The sequence below is a fragment of the Canis aureus genome, chromosome 12 (genome assembly GCF_053574225.1).
Source record: "Canis aureus isolate CA01 chromosome 12, VMU_Caureus_v.1.0, whole genome shotgun sequence".
Taxonomy (NCBI): domain Eukaryota; kingdom Metazoa; phylum Chordata; class Mammalia; order Carnivora; family Canidae; genus Canis; species Canis aureus.
The window spans coordinates 27,849,384-27,871,088 of NC_135622.1; the positions used below are offsets into that span (position 1 = coordinate 27,849,384).

At 40.9% G+C, this 21,705-nt stretch overlaps 1 long non-coding RNA gene across 1 annotated transcript in view; it reads right to left on the reverse strand.

The window, feature by feature from the left end:
* LOC144280843 (uncharacterized) overlaps positions 1–21,705 on the reverse strand; it is a 49,547-nt gene that overhangs the window by 19,818 nt on the left and 8,024 nt on the right. The window lies entirely within an intron of this gene.

Sequence of the window (21,705 nt, forward strand, 5' to 3'; positions counted from 1 at the left end):
AGAGAGAGAGAGAGAGAGAGGCAGAGACACAGGCAGAGGGAGAAGCAGGCTCCATGCACCGGGAGCCCGACGTGGGATTCGATCCCGGGTCTCCAGGATCGCGCCCTGGGCCAAAGGCAGGCGCCAAACCGCTGCGCCACCCAGGGATCCCTGCTGACCCCTTCTCTAGAGGAAAGTATCCTTTTGTTTAATTTACTGTTTACTCTTTATCTGTTTAGCGCTGCCTTCAGCCCATGGCCCGATCCTGGAGACCCGAGATCGAGTCCCACGTCAGGGTCCCTGCATCAAGGCCCAGTCTATAAACTTAGATGTTAACTTGCAGAAGATTGATGAGTTGGGTCATTTTTGTCCAGTAAAACAGTAAAATTGCAAATTATTTCTGTCCAGGAAAACACTAACCCAGCTGTTACAATATTATTGCCCTGGTTTATATCTAACTGCTATTTATCCCACTGATTTTATATATCTATATCTATATCTACATGTATTTACCTACATAAATATATATACATAGATATATAGATATAGATATAGATATAGATCCATCCCTTATCTCTTCCTTTGACCAGCTTTGCCATACTCTTGGTTGCCCTAATGCCAATTAAATTTTTTACACGTTTACTATATATTTGTAAAATAGTTATATTTTTAGTACTTTAAAAACTTATACTTTGACAACTTGTATGTCAATAATTTTTTTCCTGTCCTCTTAGAACCAATATCACAGACCAGACTGCTCAGCCATTCCCCAGGCCTTGGAGGTTTTACAGTCCCTCCTCCAGCCCTGACCCACCCTCAGTGCTTGAGCTCCTGGAGTTAAAAGAGACTTGGACATTAAGACTGGGCTGGGTGAATTTAAAGGAAGTGCAGGAAGCAGGTTCTACCAGGGCAAGCTCCACCTGTCCTGACTTTCTGATCTCACCCACAGAGGTCTGTGGGGACAGGGAGGAGACCACTGTCACCACCTCCTCTTCTGTTCCCCAAACTGTGAGTCACACTGAAATCAATACTGCGAAGGCAGGGCACCCCTGGTGGCTCAGCGGTTTAGCGCTGCCTTCAGCCCAGGGCCTGATCCTGGAGACCCGAGATCGAGTCCCACATCAGGCTCCCTGCATGGACCCTGCTTCTCCCTCTGCCTGACTCTCTCTCTCTCTCTCTCTCTCTCTCTCTCTAATAAATAAATAAAATCTAAAAAAAAAATACTGCAAAGGCAGTAAGTATTTGAAGTCTACAAAATGCTTCCCTTTGGTCCAAAAATTCTACTTATAAGAAAAAAGTAGGGATGTGCAACAAATTTTATGTGTTCTTATTGATGTTTACTAGAACTATCCTAAATAGCTTTTAAAAAGCTGAAAATAGGGATGTCTAGGTGGCTCAGTGGTTGAGCATCTGCCTTTGGCTCAGGTCATGATCCTGGGGTCCTGGGATCAAGTCCCACATCAGGCTCCCCGCAGGGAACCTGCTTCTCCCTCTGCCTATGTCTATGCCTCTCTCTGTGTGTCTCTCATGAAGAAAGAAAGAAAGAAAGAAAGAAAGAAAGAAAGAAAGAAAGAAAGAAAGAAAGAAAGAAAGAAAGAAAGAAAGAAAGAAAGAAATTAGAAATAATCTGATCACCCAACAACTGGAAACCAGTTAAATAATTTTGGGGATGTCTACATAATGGAATATTGTGCAGCCATCAAAGATCACATTTAAATAGACTATCTTATAGCAGAGATAAATGTTCATTATATACTGTTAGATGAAAATAAAAGTAAATAACAAAGTAAACATGTTATTCCAAATTTTATCAGTACATATGATATATGCATATATTATATATCTACACAGAACATATAACATGTTATACATATATGCTATATAATGTGTTATATACACGTATGTATATAATATATGGTATCGTATGTTACATGTAATGTATATTATATATAATATAATATGTATTACATGCATATACTATATATCTCATATCTGCTCTAGAGAACAAAAAGATTAGACAAAGATGATGATTAAGATGGACTATACTGGTCCTTCTCCTTAGCCTAGGGGTTTTGAGCCCTCAGGAGAGAGAGAGGTTAAGACCAGAAAACAAGGCAACTATTTGTTGAGAGTCTGTGTCTCTTTCTATTTTCTGGGAGCCAAATGACAGCATCACTGTGAAAGATCCCTCTTTACTCATTCTACAGACCATGGAGCAGCTTTGGGATCCACAGAACTTCAGGAAGTCATCTGTAGAAGAGAGGAAGTGAAAATGTGTGTGGACTTGACCCTAAGCTTGTGGGCTGTGCCGTAACTGTGGAAAATTCTTGAAATAGTAGAGAAAGTTGGGGAGAAGGCAGAGGCCCTGAATCAGCAAGTCCAAGTGGGAGCCCACACACCATAGTTTATCTCTCTGGCTGGTGAGGTCTTGGAACATTTGGTTCCAACATTAAGTACCCTGAAAAATATATATACAAACCCAGTCCCCTGACCATAAAAGGAAATAAGCATTGACTCTGGCTCAGGGTGGGGGAGGGGAGGAGAGAACAGGAACGAGGTTCAAGAAAGTTTTCATAAAAGAGGTGGAATTTAAGCTAGATCTCGAAAAATAAGAATTTCTATTAATGGACGTGTGACAGGTGAAATAGAAGCAAAGAAGATGAAGGGAAAGGGAGGAAGTGCAAGGGACAGAGTCAGGTGTGACCAGAGAGAGAGGGTGGGCCATGGCTGGTGTGGAAGGAGGTAAGACTGGTATTTGGAAGAAACAGAATGCATGGTACAGTTTGGATTTAATTCTGCAGGCAGGAAGGCCAACTGGTCATCCCCAACCTGTGACCTGGCCCCAAGATAACCGAGGTGTGTTGACTGCCTGCCAGCACTCCCTCCTTCTTAAGAAAAAAAAAAGAAGACTGAGCCACAGAGGAGGGCAGTGACTTGTTTCAATAGCACCATGATTTGGCACAAAACAAGGACCAAACCTCATACCCAAGTATACTGAATTACTCCCTTCATTGCTAACATACCTACTTTAGGACTGTCCTGAGAATGATATTGTCCACCGTGATCAGGCTTCCAGCTTCCCCAAAAAATGGTCAATGTCAACCATGAAGCACAGGAAGAACAGTGCCAGGCTGGGATTCCCAGCTTTTAATCAAACTTGTAATCACCAGCTTAACTTCTCCACTCTATCTCCCCACTTGTAAAATGGGTTCCTTTGAACCAGATGGTATCTAAGGTCCTTCCCAGTTATAAAAACAAATGGTACTAGTGCCCTATTTTTGTATCTAATTTTGCTATTTTATAAACGTAAATCCATCTTCGCCAATTCACTTCTTGTCTCTGCTTCCTCTGGGCCATTTTCCTATAAGAAACCAGTACTGGATCTGGATCTTTGGGGTAAATCCCCAGCAGTGCAATTGCTGGGTCATAGGGCAGTTCTATTTTTAATTCTTTGAGGAACCTGCACACAGTTTTCCAGAGTGGCTGCACCAGTTCACATTCCCACCAATAGTTATATGGTCTCATTCATTTGGGGAATATAAAAATTAGTGAAAGGGAATAAAGGGGAAAAGGAGAGAAAATGAGTGAAAATATCAGTGAGGGTGACAAAATATGAGAGACACCTAACTCTGGGAAACAAACAAGGAGTAGTGGAAAGGGAGGTGGGCAGGGGGTTGGGGTGACTAGGTGATGGGCACTGAGGGGGGCACTTGGCGGGATGAGCACTGGGTGTTATGCTATATGTTGGCAAATTGAACTCCAATAAAAAAATTAAATAAATAAATAAAAAATACAAAAGACTTAACAGCAAAAAAATTAACAATTAAGTTGATAATAATGCCAAGTAATACTTTATAGTAATACCTTATGAAATGGGTATTATTGTCATCTCCGTGTTGTAGATAAGGAAACTGAGGCATAGAGAGGTTAAATAACTTGCCTGAGGTTAGATAGCTAGTAAATGTGGAACTGGGATTTGAACCAGTTTGGCTCCAGTGCTGAGCTCTTCATCACAATGTTGTCTTAATATTAAGATCAAAAAAAGAAAAAAGAAAGAAACCAGTACTTGGGCAGTGCAGGTGGCTCAGCGGTTTAGCACTGCCTTCAGCCCAGGGTGTGATCCTGGAGACCTGGGATAGAGTCCCACATCGGGCTCCCTGCATGGAGCCTGCTTCTCTTTCTGCCTGTGTCTCTTCCTCTCTCTCTCTGTGTCTCTCATGAAAAAATAAATAAAATCTTAAAAAAAAAAAAAAAAAAGAAACCAGTACTGATCTTTATTCATCTCTTAATGCTTTATCTCCTTAGTTATTGAGATGATGAGTGTCCAGATGGCAGTCCTAGAATAGCTTGGAGGCAACAAAAAAGCAAGTGAAATAGGCCAGTTATAATGAAAATAAAAATAACAACCAACACTGTAAATTCCTTTTTATTACACAAAAAGGATATTCTCAATAATGAGAAAGTAAAGAATAAATCCCCTGTAATGCCCACACAGTCATTGAATAACCATATTTGTATAGCATTTTACTATTATTTTTACAAACTTCACATTTTATTCTACAGAACAATCATGGGAGTGACTTTAATTTTCATTCTGACATCTGGCACAATGCCCAGGACAAGAGCTTAATAAATGTTCAATGAACAAAAAGATCCCAGGGCACCTAGGTGGCTCAGTGGTTGAGCATCTGCCTTTGGCTCAGGTCATGATCCTGGGGTTCTGGGATTGAGTCCTGCATCAGGATCCCAGTGGGGACCCTGCTTCTCCCTCTGCCTATGTCTCTGCCTCTCTCTGTGTCTCTCATGAATAAATAAATAAGATCTTTAAAAAATAATAAAAGGAGAAAACCAATGCTAGGAAGTGTTTTAACAACTGACCTTCTGAGAAACAGTCTTGGTTTATAGCACTTACCAGTTGTAAGGTATAAATACTTCCACCAAACATGCTACCAATATGATGTCACTAAATACAAAATTGAAAAGATATGCACACAACCAGGTCTCATGACCAGGTAGGACAGCTTCAGCATACATACAGTGGTATCAGATGAAACTGAGAGATAGATAGAGGCAACCATCACTCAAGTTTTTTTTTTATAAATTTATTTTTTATTGGTGTTCAATTTGCCAACATATAGAATAACACCCAGTGCTCATCCCATCAAGTGCCCCCCTCAGTGCCCGTCACCCAGTCACCCCCTCCCCAGCCCACCTCCCCTTCCCCCCACCCCTAGTTCATTTCCTAGAGTTAGGAGTCTCTCATGTTCTGTCTCCCTTTCTGATATTTCCCACTCATTTTTTCTCCTTTCCCCTTTATTCCCTTTCACTATTTTTTATATTCCCCAAATGAATGAGACCATAAAATGTTTGTCCTTCTCCGATTGACTTATTTCACTCAGCATAATACCCTCCAGTTCCATCCACGTCAAAGCAAATGGTGGGTATTTGTCGTTTCTAATGGCTGCATCACTCAAGTTTTTAAGCCATACTGAGGAATCTGGATCAAAATCATCAAGAAAGCTGGGAAGATTTTAAGCAGTAAGTAACATTACCAGATTTATGTTTTTAAAACATTAGTCTAACCAGTGTGAAGAATGGACTGTATGCTCAGCATACAAATTAGACTATGGCACCATGATGGTGGCTTAGATTATCATGTGTCTAAGCTTCAATAATGGAGGATGAAGAAAGAATAAACAGTGAAGATGTCAAGGAGTCACCTAGATATACAAGTGTGAAGCTCAGAGAAAACTCATAAGCTGGAGATAAACACTTAGGAATGGACAACAGAGAAATGGACAGCAAATGAAGCCACGGGACTAAATTATCCTCTTGAGAAGAAGGCACACCCACAGCTGAGCCTGGGACATGCCAACATTGAGAGGTATGAGAAGAGGAGCCAGAAAAGGTGATTGAAAAAGGCAGCCATGGCAGAGGAAAACCAGGGGAGTGCAGTGTCAAAGAAAGCAAAGCAAGGAAGCATTTCAAAAAGGACAGAGTGGTTACTCTGTGTCCAATGCTGCTGACAAGGGAAGATGAGGACAGGGAAGTAGCCACCAGAGGGAAATTAGTGCTGGCTTTGGCATGTGAATCTTAGAGGAATGGTGGATACAGAAGATCCACCAGAAGAGAAGGAAGAATGATTCGGGTGACGTAGGCATGGAGACAGCAAAAAAAAGTACACCTCTCTGGGAGGGAACACAAAGAAGTGGGGTGGTGGCTGGAGAGAGTTATGGGGTCAAGGGAAGATTTCTTCACAAAGGCAGACCCTTGGGCATGTTCATTGCTGATGGCAACAACCTGAGAGGGAGGGAAGAACTGATAGTGTTGGTGAGAGAAAAATCCTAAGCATGAACACCAGAGCTTAAGACAAGGGTTGTCCTCAAGGATATCTCTCCTGTCATTATAGCAGAGAAGGAGAGTGGAATGAGTATTGTGGTGGGAAGATGAGTTCCTGCCCAACTGCCTTTGTTGTGTCAATGAAGAACAAGGTGATTATCTTCAGCATGAGAGTGGGAAACGGTGAAAATACTTTCCCTCCTGGTCAGCCTTGTCCCTTCTCCCCATTAAATGCTATTATACGCAATGCCCAGAACTTCTCCCCCATCTTTTTTGGGCTGGTTCTTCTGATCTTGTTCTGATTCAAAATGCTATCTCTCTTGGGATCCCTGGGTGGTGCAGTGGTTTAGCGCCTGCCTTTGGCCCAGGGCGTGATCCTGGAGACCCGGAATCGAGTCCCACGTCGGGCTCCCGGTGCATGGAGCCTGCTTCTCCCTCTGCCTGTGTCTCTGCCTCTCTCTCTGTGTGTGTGACTATCATAAATAAATAAATAATTAAAAAAAAACAACAACACAAAATGCTATCTCTCTTAAGTAAGATGTTTACATCTTTAGAACAAAGTATCTGGGGAAAAAAATTAGTCAAAAAAAAAAAAACCTTCTCTAACAGAAGCATCTTAGATTGGCATGGGAATTTTGTTCCCCCAGAAATGGTAGGAAGGTCCTAACTTCAGACATGATTCCACAGCTATTCACATGAACAAATGATGACTGACATATGAGACTCAGCATGTAACTCTGGAGTTCTAGTAATGGCTGCATTACTCACATTTGACCTCTGACCCTCCATCCACAGAAAGTGAGCTTTAGATTATCTACCGCAAAGAGGGGTGAGACAACCCAAAACCATTGCATTCCTTGCCAACTCATCAGAAGTGGCAGGATGAGATTGCGTACAGTGTGTAAAATGTCTACACACTTGACATTCATCTCTGTCCATTGCTCTAAGTGGACAGAACTGAAGTGTAGATAGATACCCAAGCATTTCCCTCTCCAACAACGTTAAGGACATTTGCATCTTCCACCTAGGAGAAAAATGAGACAGGTCTCTTAGCAAAGAATGGGTAGAGGCCTTGCCTAAAAAATGAATTCTTTCACCCACAGCTATTTTCTTTCTGTCATTAGAAATACTTAGGGATTGAGTTGGCAAATGAGAGCCTGAGACACATGAGGGGAAATTTGGGTCCCCACTGCTACCACTATTGCTACCACTGAGTAATCACTCTGAATTCACTGTCTCCATCAGAGCTTTACCTCCCTCTCCTTGGGAATTCCCCCCAAACAGGGAGTATGCAGTCATCCTCATGTCTTGCTATTTCTAAGGCTGGAAATGAAATATTTGTGGAACTTCCTTTGTCAGAGGAAATGGTGACCTTTAAACTTTCATCAAAAGAGAAGGAAGTGAATGCTAATAATAAGGTTCCTTTGGTTAATACCACCGAGCAAGGCTGAGAATCTCTTCTCTTCACAATGACCTCAGCGGAATCCCTGAGAGACAGCTGAGCAGTAACTTCACAGCTCTCTAGGAGAGAGAGTTACCAGTTACCCTTCCTCCTTCCATCTATCCTGCACTCTCAAAGGGCCTTGGATCCTATTTCCTTAGAGTAGGGGTGAAAAACGACTCATCAATAAGAACTTTGCAGTCCCTGCCTGAGCATATTTCCCAAAGCTGTCCCAGGGATGTCTCTCCATGCCCCCCTCACCTATCTGCTACTTGGCTTCCCTTTGTGAGGAAAGAATTTTCTACCTAGTCACAGACAAAAGTCCTCTTTTGGACTTCAGGCTGCTAATCAGCTGAGGCTCTACAGGCTCATGCCTACAGGCCCTCCATGCCTCCTAATAGTCTCTTCCTGACTGCAGACCCTGAAATCCCCTATACTCAGAGGCTCATCCTTAACTCTCTTCCCATTTCCCCTCCCCTCTTCCCTGGAAGGAAGTCCCTTCTCCAACTAGCTGACTCCTGAGATATCTTCAATGACCTGTACACTCTCCTAAATTGACCTGCAGCATCTCTTTTATCCTTGCAATATGTCTTCTCTACTTGTGGGTTGGCACATTCCCCTCCTGAGAAGAGAAACTTCTTGAGAAGTTTCCCCAAAGCAGCTGCTGCAGTAGAAGGAGGAGAGGAGAGAAGGAGAAACTACTTTTTTCTTGAATATCAAATATAGCAGATATATTGGGCAGTCTGAACTTAGTGAATTACAAACAAGAAATTTTTCCTCCAGCAACTGCTTCACACATGTTCTGACATCTCCAGCCATTGCAGAACTTTCTAGTGAACAACCTTCATATATGAACAGTCTCAACCTCCAGATAAAGATGCCAGATATGAACCCTTTCACCTAATTTTATTTCTTTCCCCAAACCCCACTAAAATAACGTTACAGATATCTTTAAAGGCACAAACCTACAAGCATGGAGAAAATGACACAGCAACGATGGTGGGGATACACATTGTTTTGATCAATCAGGCAATTCCTGGGCGTACACTTCACTGAGTTCACATTCACAAAAAATTCAAGAGTTCCCAGTCTCACACAGGAATATTTTAGGGAAAAAATGAAAGCTGGAAAGCAGTTGGACAAGTGGAAGCTGATCCTAAGTGAGCAGTGGAAAAACTAGAACCAACCAATATCTAGTACCTTTGAGACTAGAGAGAAGGGTAAAATAAGGAAGACTGTTTGGAGGCTAGTTTAAAATGTGGTTACAAACCAAAAGAAAAAGTACATTTGTAAGTATGTATTATGTGATTCTATTCATATAAAAGTCTAGAAAATGTAAACTATCTATAGTGACAGAAAATAGGTCAGTGCTTGGGAGTGAAGAAGAGGAGAAGGAAGAATTGCAAAGAGGCCTGAGGAAACAGGTAATAAATACACTCCCTATCTTGACCATAGTGACAGTTTCAAGGGGGTATATCAAAACATAATTGCACAGTTTAAATATGTGCAGTTTATTATATGTCAATTTTATCTCAATAACACTGTTTTTTAAAAGTACTGGCAGACCTGTGAGGAAATTCTCACTTGTCGCTTGACTGGTTCAGTATTTTTGAAGAACAATATGATAATAATTTAACTAATAGTTATATCCCATTCTAGTAGAATACAACAGGTTTATTCTGTAGAAAAATGTAAAATAAAGAGGGAGTAGGGGACATGAGGCACATCTGAAGGTGGGAGAAAAATATCAAAAGTAGGATGAATAATGAAAGCATGCAGCATGATGTTGAAAATCTCAGACCTTCTTTCCCACATCACTTGCAGAAGGATGGTTGCCAGGCCTTTATCCTTGAGGCAGGAGACTAAAAGAGGCTTCTCTGGGGAACAAAGTCAATATTGATTTTAGGGTTTCTCCAATGCACTGGCCTTTCCAGGTCATCAAATGACAACATTTACAGCCTACAGACCTCATATATACTCAGAGCTTCCAATCTGCTTTCAAGTTACCTACTCTTAATGTAAGCAGAAAAGCTACTAAACATCTGCAGAAAATTTTTAGTAAGATTAATATCAAAACAAACCAAACAAACTCTGAAAACTATAAAACACTGATGAAAGTATTGAAGATGACACAAATGGAAAGATATTCCATGCTCATGGATTGGGAGAACAAATATTGTTAAAATGTCAATACTGCCCAACACAATCTATAGATTGAATGCAATCCCTATCAAAATACCAACAGCATTTTTCACAGAGCTAGAACAAACAATCCTAAAATTTGTATAGGACCAAAAAAGACCCCAAATAGCCAAAGCAATCTTGAAAGGGAAGAAAAAAACTGGAGGTATCACAATCCCAGATTTCAAGATATACTACAAAGCTGTAGTAATCAAAACAGTATGGTCCTGGCACAAAAATAGATACATAGATCAATAGAATAGAATAAATAGCCCAGAAATAAACCCAGATTAAATGGTCAGTTAATCTTTGTTTGACAAAGGAGGCAAGAATATACAATGGGAGGAAGACAGTCTCTTGTCTCCATTTCCCAACAAATGGCTTTGGGAAAACTGGACAGCTACACACAAAAGAATGAACCTAGACTACTTTCTTACATCATACACTAAAATAAGCTCAAAATGGATTAAAGACCTAAAGGTGAAACCTGAAACCATAAAAATCATAGAAGAGAACACAAGCAGTAATTTCTGACATTGGCCATAGCAACATTTTCCTAGACATGTCTCCTGAGGCGAGAGAAATAAAAGCAATAAACTATTAGGATTACATCAAAATAAAAAGCTTCTGCACAGCAAAGGAAACAATACACAAAACCAAATGACAACCTAATGAATGGGAGGAGATATTTGCAAATGACATATCTGATAAAGGATTACTATCCAAAACATATAAAGAACTTACACAACTCAACACCAAAAACCAAATGATTCAATTAAGTAATGAGCAGAAGACATGAACAGACATTTCTCAAAAAAAGACACACAAGAGGCCAATAGACAAATGAAAAGATGTTCAACATCACTCATCATCAGGGAAATGCAAATTAAAACAACAATGAGATATCACCTCATAACTGTCAGAATGGCTAAAATCAAAAACAAAAAAGAACAAGTGTTTGCAAGGATATGGACGAACAGGAATCCTCTCACACTGTTAGTGGGAATGCAAACTGGTGCAGCCACTGTGGAAAACAACATGGAGGTTCCTCAATATTTAAAATAGAATTACCATATGATCCAGTAATTCCACTACTGGGTATTTACTCAAAGAATATGAAAACACTAATTTGAAAAGATATATGTACCTTTTTGTTTACTGCAGCATTATTTATAATAGCCCAATTATGGAACCAACCTAAGTGTCCATCAATATGAATGGACAAGGAAGACGTGAGATAAATACAAACACCACACACACACACACACACACACACACACACACCAGAATACTATTCAGCCATAAAAAAGAATGAGATCTTGTCATTTGCAACAACGTATATGGGATCTGGAAGGAGAACAAAGAGGTAGATACCAGAAGACAGGTCACAGAAGCGGTGGGTAAAATAGGTGAAGGGGATTAAAGTACATTTATTATGATGAGCACCGAGAAATGTATAGAATTGTTGAATCACTATACTGTACACCTGAAACTAATATAATATGGTATGCTAATTATACTGGAATTTTTAAAAGTGGGTGAAGAAAGAAACTATGCAAAAAGAAGAAACCTAAAAAAACTATTATGAATATCCTCAGAGCAGTAAGATAATAGAACCAGGAAACAAGAACAAATACTACAGGGGTGAGGTGAGGGGGAATATTCAAAGAACAAGAAAATATGATAAGAGAAATAAAAACTTAATAAAAGAATTAGAGGAAAGCCTGGGTGGCTCAGCAGTTTAGCACCTGCCTTCAGTCCAGGGCATGATCCCGGAGTCTTGGGATCGAGTCCCACATCGGGCTCCCTGCATGGAGCCTGCTTCTCCCTCTGCCTGTGTCTCTGCCTTTCTCTCTGTCTCTCTCTCTCTCAATCTCTCTCTCTCTCTCTGTCTTTCATGAATAAATAAAATAAAATCTTAAAAAAAAAGAATTAGAGATGTTAAGCAAATCTCTCAGAAAGTAAAGCAAAAGGATAAAGAGAGGATAGAATCAATAAGAATATTAGAGGACAGGTCCAGGAGTCTCAAAAGGTGAAAATAGAGATTCCAGGAAAAAAAGGAAAGATAGAAAAAAAAAACTGAGAGAAAAGTCACTTAATCAAATAATTAATAAGGTTTCTTCAGAACTTGAAAAAACAAGAGTTTCCAGATTGTAATGTTCCCATTGAGTGTCTAACATAATGAATGAAAAAAGACCCACCCCATGTGATTTCAGAACACAGGAGATAAAGAGATAATCCTACAATATTCCAGATAGAAAGCAACATGGAAATAATTGAGCATTTGAATAGCATCAGACTTCTCAGCAGCAAATTTGGAAACTAAAAGAAAATGGAGCAATGCCTTCAAAATCCTAAGGGAAAACTAATTTCAGCCTAGAATTTTTTATCCAGCCGAACATTCGCCTGCCTCTGTGTGGGTGTGTACGCACGCACATGTGCACACATGCACATACATATGAAGCAAATATGACAAAACACTGAGGACTCTTGGCTTAGGAAGATGAGTATGCAGATGTCCATTGTGCCATTCTTTACACCTGTCTTATTTTGAAACTTTTCATGATGAGAATGGGTGAGGAGAGGGCAAGAGGAAGAACACAATTTCACACCTAATTCAAAGTTTCTTGCCTTCCCCTGCTCAGTCTGATTTACAGTTCTGGGAAGGGGAAAATGTCTATTCCTTCCCTCCTTCCTCCTTCTTCTTTATCTTCTGCCATTCTTCCACTGATTGGAACCTAGGAAGAGGCAGTGGGAAATGGGAAAGTCTTCCATACCTGGGGCTTGCCAGAGAAACCAAGCCTCCCCAGGGAATGGGAGCACCCTGCTGAGGCCTAGGTGGTACTGGTGCTTGGATACAACTTGTCCAAGCAGGTCAGATGACAGGGTGGGGCAAGCAGCAGGAAGTCATTCTCTGGCATGAGCTGATCTGTATGCAGGGGTGGGAGAACCTGCAGAGGAATCAGCCATGAGAAAACAACATGGCATTTTTGGTTAGTCGATGCCTTTGCTCAGGCAGAAATCATGGAGAAAGGGGCTTGTAGGAGTTATTTCACCAGACTCTGTGAGCCATGGATATAGAAGTACCCAGGGCACAGAGGGAGGCAGTGGATGTGTTCTTCCCTCTGCAGCACAAATGCAGAATAGCCTTGGTACTTGGACACATACACAAACCCCCCCCCCCCCCCGGAAGAGATAGGCCTCTGGTGTAGACACCAGCTCTCTCTGTCGGTCCCAGGGGCAAGGCCAGGGCTGTGCCCTCTTAAAGCATCCAGGCTGCCCTCAGCAACGGCAGGGGTGGTACCATGTGGGAACTGTAGCTACCAGACATGAGACAGCCACAGAGGACTCTAAGATAAGCCAGGTGAGATCTGCAGGGTGAGCCCCCAAGTTACTGGTCAGAAGGGAACAGGAGCCAAGGAAACTGGAATCAATTCCAGTTCTACAATTCCTGGAACAATCAATTCCAATACTACAATTCCTTTACACCCACAGAGTTATGAGGGTCAGAGAGTCTTTGTTTTGTTTTTCTGTGAACAGTCCTTTTTTTAAACATATATATATGTGTATATATATATATTATATTGTATTGAATATATATGTATGTATATATTATATATTTTTTTATATATATATATTATATTTGTATTGAAGTTTGATTTGCCAACATATAGTATAACACCCAATGCTCATCCTGTGAAGTGCCCCCCTCAGTGAACAGTCTTTTAACAAAAAACTGCACAAATTGAAAGTATATAATTGGATCATTGTGACATAGGCATATACCACTGAAACTATCACCATACTCACAATAATGAACAAAAGCATTACCTCCAAAAATTTTCTCAAAAAAAGTTTCCTCATACCCCTTTATAACCTTCCCTCCCCCTCGCTGCACCCCAACACCAGATAACTTTTCCATTCCATAGATGAGTTTGCATTTTCTAGAATATTATATAAATGAAATCATATGGTATGTACTCTTTCATGCCTGCCTTCTTTCAGCATAATTATTTTGAGATTCATCCGTATTGTTGCATGTATCATTAGTCCATTCCTTTTTATTGCTATATAGTATTCCATTGTATGAATGTACCATAGTTTGTTTATTCATTTATTTGTTGATGAAATTGCATTATTTCCATTTTTAGAAATGACAAATAAAGTTGCTATGAATATTCTTATAGGAATATTTGCAGAAACATATGCTTTTATTCCTTGTGGGTAAATTGAAACCTGGCAATGGAAGGGCTAGGTCATATGGTAGCTAGCTACATGTTTAACTTTCTAAGAAACTGTCAAATTGTTTCCCAAACTGTTTATACCATTTTGGATTCCCACTAGCAATGTATAAAAGTTCTAGTTCTCCACCATCCTCAACAACACTTAGTATGGTGAGTCCTTTTCACTGTAGACATTCTTATAGGTGTATAATAAGGTCCAGAGAGCCTAGGGTAATATTGGTATCTTCTTCAGCACTCAGAACAGTGCCAGTCATAGAGAAAATATTTGTTGCTTGATTGATCTGTCTTTTTAAAGTAAATGGAATTAGTTACAAGCTGGTTTGGCCAGGCCTTGCCTCTAGAGACACAGTTCCTGAGGATTTTAAAAAAGAAAAATCTGGTTCACCTCTGCTCCACTGGAGATCAACTAAGACCCAATCCAGGAGAAGTAGAAAGGCCAACCCACATTGTCCTTTACATCCTAAGTATTTAAGAGTCTACTATATTTCAGGAGAGCCCCGGGCACACTGACCCTGCACTGCTCAGAGTAACTACCTCAATGAGGGGGTCTAAGAAATACGCTGTGTGAAGAACAGTTAGAGAAGACTTAGGAGAGTACATAACAGATGTCATCACATTCATGAATGTCATCACATTTCCAGCTGTAAAGTGGGCTGCTTCACAAAGTTACAAGTGTCCCATTTCTCAAATCACCTTCATCTTTACAGGAATGCAACAGAAGTTACTTACCCCTAACCTGAGGAAGAGGAAGGACTAAGAAAACAGTACCCAAATTCTAAAAGGTATGTCAGGCACATACTATATGTTTTCTAAAGTCTTCATTTAATGAAACTGAAGAGTGAGGACAGAAAATGCTAAATTAGACTTTAACAGAGAATGCATTAAGGCAACCCAGAATATTAAGTAACACTGAGTATGAGGCTGCTCAGCTGGGGAGAGACAAAATGGAAGAACTTTATACAGGGGTCTACTACCCCAAAAAGCCATTAAAGTGTCCAATAAAAAGAGAAGCTCACATCCCAACCCCACAAACTTCAGGAGCCCAGAAGAGAATACTCCTAGGAACTGAAGGCTAGAGGAAGATCTCTTTATAAAATTTTCATAGAAAGTTGAGAAAGAGGGCAGCCCGGGTGGCTCAGTGGTTTAGCTCTGCCTTCGGCCTAGGATGTGGTCCTGGAGACCAGGGATCGAGTCCCATGTCGGGCTCCCCTGCATGGGGCCTGTTTTCTCCCTCTGCCTGTGTCTGTGCCTCTCTCTCTCTCTCTCTCTCTCTCTCTCTCTGTCTCTCATGAATAAATAAATAAATAAATCTTTTTTAAAAAAAAAAGAAAGAAAGAAAGTTGAGAAAGATTTTTTTCAATTTTTCAAGATGTTTTCTGATGTTTTGGGACATGTTTTAAATGTTTACCCCTACTTGAAGAAAAGATGGAACTAGGAAAACAGCACCCAAATTCTAAAAGGTCTAAGGTCAGGCACACACTAGAAGTTTCCCAAGTCTTCATTTAATGAGACTGAGGAATGAGGACAGAAAATGCTAAATCAGACTTTACCAAAGAATGACAAAAGTAACATGTGCTTGTTGTAGGAATTTTTTAAAATAAAGAAAATCCCAAATAAGAAAATCACAAATCTGTAAACCCACTACCAAAATATTTCTATTGTTGACATGCTGCTGGATATAGAGTCAGTCCTCTTTGTTTTTGTAAAATAGAATCATAATGCATATGCTGCCCAGTAACTGAAATGCAGACCAAAATGGAAAAAAAAACATATTTGCTTCATTTGTGTCAATTGGTTTACATGATTATTTTATGAAGAGCTTTTAAAAAAAATTATTTATGTATTCATGAGAGACACAGGCAGAGGGAGAAACAGGCTCCCTGCAGGAAGCCTGACGTGGGACTCGATCCCAGGACTCCAAGATCACACCCTGGACCGAAGGTGGCGCTAAACCGCTGAGCCACCCGGGCTGCCCTTTATGAAGAGCTCTTAAAAGTTAACATGAAAGTTTAACTCCTTCAATAAAAAATGTAAAAGTCATAAGCAGGAAATTAATGAAATATTTTTAAAGGGAAAATAGCACTGGTGAAAAGTATAGGAAAATGGGCACTTTCAGACAATGCTGGTAGCAGTAAAAAGGGACACAAGCTTCCTGGAGGGCAATTTGGCAATAGAGTACCATAAACCTTTGGACCCTAAATTCCATTTTTAGAAATTCATCCTAAGAGAGACGCCTAGGTGGCTCAGTGGCTGAGTGTCTGCCTTTTAGCTCAGGGCGTGATCCTGGAGTCGTGGGATAGAGTCCCGCATCAGGCTCCCTGAGGGGAGCCTGCTTCTCCTTCTGCCTGTGTCTCTGCCTCTTTCTCTCTTTATCTCTCGTGAATAAATAAATGAAATCTTAAGAAAAAGAAAGAAAGAAAGAAAATAATTCATCCTAAGGAAATTTTCCCCCAGGATTAGATAAATTTGCCTTCATTTTCTTGTGTTAATTTTATGCCATTTTTTGTATGTTTAAGCTTTTATTTGTTTGGAATTTAACTTAGTATGAAGGAGAGAATGTAACTTTTTAATTCTTAATTTTTCTAAATGGCTTATTGTTTCCCAAACACTACTTCTTAATCAATCCACACTTTCCCCTTCTGATTTCCAATAGTGGAGTTTGACTTTTAAACGTAATCCACTGCCTCTCGGGCAACATTTGAGGAAATCCCGTTTCTTCCCTCAAACCAATGAGACAATGAATATGTCACTTCCCCTCTTTTTTACTTTGTTTCTATGAATTCCTTCTTTCCAAACTCTGCAAGGCCACTAGTTCAGTTCTAGAGAAATTTCTAATGCCCGAGGACAAAGCAGAACTAACTGATATGGAGAAATCGGGGAAATGCTTACCTATTCAGTGCAGCCTATCCTATATGGTGACTCAAACCGTCTACAGCCTAAATCATCTTTTCCTCCCCAAACCATTTCCTCCTCAAGGCTATTTATAGAATGTCATCCTAGAGTCCTCTTTCTGCTCGCCTGTCCACCCAGGACACATTGCATCATTTCTTCCTTCCCTGCGTGGGCTTCTCAGGTGCACTCCCACTGTGGCATCATCCAATGTCTATTTCCCTCAGTCTAGATCCTCCTGCCTTTCACAAGGAGGAGCAGAGCAATCTCCCAGCTTCACTCACTTCCTGGACTAATCCGCTAAACTCACCACCATGACACTTTTCTGCATCACTTGTCACTGCGCTGCTTAAAACACTCCAGGTGTTCCTCATTGCTCATAAATTAAAGTCCAGACATTACACTAAGCAAGGCCCACTGCAATTTGTTCCTACCCCATCTACTTCTCCAATCTTTTCTCCTTATTCCAACATAACGCTCTGTCTCCAATATTTCCCCAGGATTAGATAAATTTGACTTCATTTTCTTCTGTTAATTTTATGCCATTTTTGTATGTTTAAGCCTTTTATTCATTTGGAATTTAATATTTTGTTAAATATTTTGTTAAATGATTCTTTCCTCTTCTGTCTCTAGTCTGAACTGAATTTAAGGAAATTTATTCAAGGGGCACCATGGTGGCACAGCGGGTTAAGCATCTGACTCTTGGTTTTGGCCCAGGTCATGATCTCAGGGTCGTGAGATCATGCCCATGGTGGACTCTGCGCTCAGTGCGGAGTCTGCTTAAGACTCTCTCTCCCTTTCCCTCTGCCTTGCCCCCCAGAATAAATAAATAATATTTTTAAAGGTTGTTTATTCATGTATTGAATAGTGTTATAGTGCCTGGTCTTAATTTTTAAATTTTTAAATCTCATTTTACTTTAATACCCATGTATTTACTTTTCTCAGTGGGTCAGTAGCCCTCACAAAAGCAAAATTCCCAGGCCCAAAGTAAAGCCATGCTTTTTCCAAGCTATTCTTTTAAAAAACATAAATACATCTGCAAGTTGCACCATATAGGTCCTGGAAATTTTGCATCAAAGATTTTCATCTAAGTGGTGATTTCTTTCCTCCAAGTCAGGAAAGATCTGGGAACAGAATAGGACACTGGCGATCGAAGACAGTGCTGAACCAAGGTCAGAAGAAGCTGGAAAGAGCAAAAAGGTATGCCAAAAGAGAGCTCATCGTGATTTGGCTGCATTGGGGAGGTTGTGGCACACCAACTGTATCTCTATGTGGATGCCCCAGGCAGTCCACTCTCTTGACTCCCAGGATACCACATTCCACGTTTCCTCCGGACATGCCTGGCTTCTGCTTCCTAGTCACCCTGTCTGCCATTCCTGGATGCACACACTCTGACTCGGGAACACGCCTCACCTCCACACTCTCCCCTGCTCCTCATGCCCACTCCTAAGACTCCATGCCTTAGCTCGTTGCCTCTTCCAAGCTCTAATTTCATGCATGCAACTCCCATGGGATTTGCTTCATGAGATCCTCACAATCCATGCCATTTCCTCTAAGTCTGCAGGCATTTTGCTCAGAATATGGTGCTTCTGTGTTCCACACAACTGCTTCCAGAATATGGATAACTCAAATATCCTATACGTCTACGGAGGTGCACTTTTTTTTTTTTTAAGATTCTATTTATTTATTCATGAGAGACACAGAGGGACAGAGGGACAGAAGGAGAAGCAGGCTCCATGCAGGGAGCCCGACATGGGACTCGATCCCAGGACTCCAGGATCATGCCCTGGGCCGAAGGCAGACGCCAAACCGCTGAGCCACCGAGGGATCTCCCAGAAGGTGCACTTTTCTTCGAGACATCTATCTTCCTCACATCCCACCTCTAACCAATCACCAAGCTGTGATGATTCGACCCTTCTGATAATTCAAATGCATCCACTTCTCTCCATCTCCACGGCCACCACATGAGTCCAAAGCCATCCTCATTTCTCACCCAGATAATTCATGAACCTTCTCCCCACATTTGCTCTCTCCTCTTTAGAATCCAGACAGATCTTTTATAAACACAAAACTAATTTTGCTCCTCCCCTATTTAAAACACTTCAAAAGTGCCTTCAGGATATACTCAGTGTCCTTAACCTGCTTGCAGGGCTGTCCATGACCTGACCATGCCTACCTCTTCAGCCGTAACTCCTGCCACTTTGCCTCTCAGTCTCTGAGTTTCTGCCACACTGGCCCTTTTCAGTTTCTCTAATACACCAATGTCCTTCTAGGACATAGAAGGCCCCATAGGCCCCTTTAGGGCCTATGCACATGCTTCTCCCATTGCCTGAGACACGAATCTTTTTTCCTACATCTACCTGCACCTTCATCTGGCTAAATCTTACCTTTTCCATCCACAATGCTGCTTTCTTAGAGAGACTTTCCGTGACCTTTCAGACTAATTTAAGTTTCCTCCCTCCCCACCTTCCACTCCCCCTGCATATATCTCCAAAGCATCCCACACTACCCTTTCTTAAAAACCACCACAACTATGATCATACATGCTTCTCCACAAGCAGAGATGTTCTATGAGGCTCAGAACCCTGTTTGTCTTAATCACCACTAAGTCTCCTGCTCCAGAAGCATGTTCCTGGATCAAAGCTCCTCACCTATGAATGACAGCATGAACTGATAGCCTTTAATAATTATTCCAATCTACTATAACCACTATGGACAAGCTTGCATTTTACTTAGAATTCCTATAACTATAACCTGATTTTTGGTTGGCTACATTTGAAATTCCCTGCAGCAAATCTTTTTTCCATTCTATGTCAAGGATGAGCCTGGACTAGCAGAGCAAAGAAAGGTCTAATTCCATGGGTGGGGGAGGGGAGAATAACTCCCAAAGGGGGCACAGCCTGAGCAAAGAATCAGGAGAAAGTTGGACACTTGGGGACAAAGAAAGGGAAACTAACACTGAACTAAATACTCTCACAAACACAATCTCATTTAATACTTCCAAAGCCCTATGAAGAATTGTTAGCCCAGTTTTACAGATGAGGCAACCAAAGCTCTAATAGTTAAGTAACTTGCCAAGGCCATGCAATAGGAGACACTGACATGAAATGTTATGCCTTATGCTTTTACTCACCCAATTTCTTCAGCCTGGAACATCCATTCTCCACTATCCAAACCTACCACTTCAAGTCACAGCTAAAATGCAGGCTCTGTAAAGTCTTCCATAATTCTCCATGTTAGCTTCAGCCTCTCCCTTCCCATCTGCCTGCTGTGCCTCTATTACAGGACTTCTTTTATTCTGCTTGCACTGTAGTCATCTGCACAGGTCTTCTCCACAAGTTTAGAGCTTATTAAGGGCAGGTGGAGTTCTTTGCCACCTCTTTCCCCATGGCTTCTGATACAACGCCTCACTGTGAAGCAGACTGCCAAGCTGGCTTCAGTAAGATTTCCTGCAACTCTGCTCTGTGGAAACTCCTGCTCTCCTCTGCCCCTACCTAGGTCCTGCTCCTGAGTCCAGGCTCTCTCAGCCTGCTCTTTCTCTCCCAGGGGAGCTATAGTGCCTTTGAGCAACTATGAAGGGGATATAATGATCTACAGAGGACTGCACTAAGATCTCATGGAGAGCACAGTAGAGAAGAGAAAGTTAAGATCACATCTCTTCCCTGGATGTTCATTTTTTTAATCAAAATACTGTAAAACTTGTCTAGCCTTTCTGACTCAGAAACTTAAACTCTGTTAAAGGTAACCAAGGCAAGGCCCCAGATGATCTCTCATCTCTATCAAGCCTGAGTCATCATCAATGGAGTAAAGTTGTTATTTCCTTCTGTCAGTGACTGTTATATATTTCTGTACTAGAAATGGAACTTGTTTCTTTTTTTTTTTTTTTTTGGAACTTGTTTCTATTTATACTCAGTGACAAATCAAATCGGCCACTGAAGTAATGAAAAAGCATGTATCTGTTTCTAACGCAACTGTACATGTGACAGAGAAAGATCCTACAAAAGAATATTAAGGAATGAATACAGGATGAGCCTTATGTAACCAAACACAATACTTCAAGAGCATAGAAGTACCATGAAGCAGATATGGTTAGGTTCAGGGTAGTCATGAAGTGTGGGATGAACAGCCATGGCTGCAAAAATCCCAGCTGTCATTCAGTCCAATCTTTTCCCTTCATAGATAAGGACAGCTCTGAGATGTATAGAAATGTTTTTAGGTCACACAACAATGGGTTAGGGTCAAAGCCAGATCCAAGTCTCTTGCCTTTCCAACCACACTGTGTACCACACTTGCCATTCCCTGTCCTGCGCCACAGTTGCTCTAACCAGGGGTCCATCCTCCCCAGTACCCAGGAATTCATACCAAAAGGAAGGAGAACAGAATCATGCACTGGGCATTGGACCTTTGCTGTTAATTATTTGCATCCATAAGTCAGCTTCACATCATAGTGAATGCTTATACTGATATTTAGAAAAAATGTTTTGAAAAACTATAAAGTGCCATACAAATGTTAGATGTTTAATGTAATTATTATATGATTTCCACCTGGGATGTTAACAGTTTATTATTGGCCTTTTTATTTTCACAACTAAATATATCTTTATACCTGGGATCAGAATTTGACCAAAATGA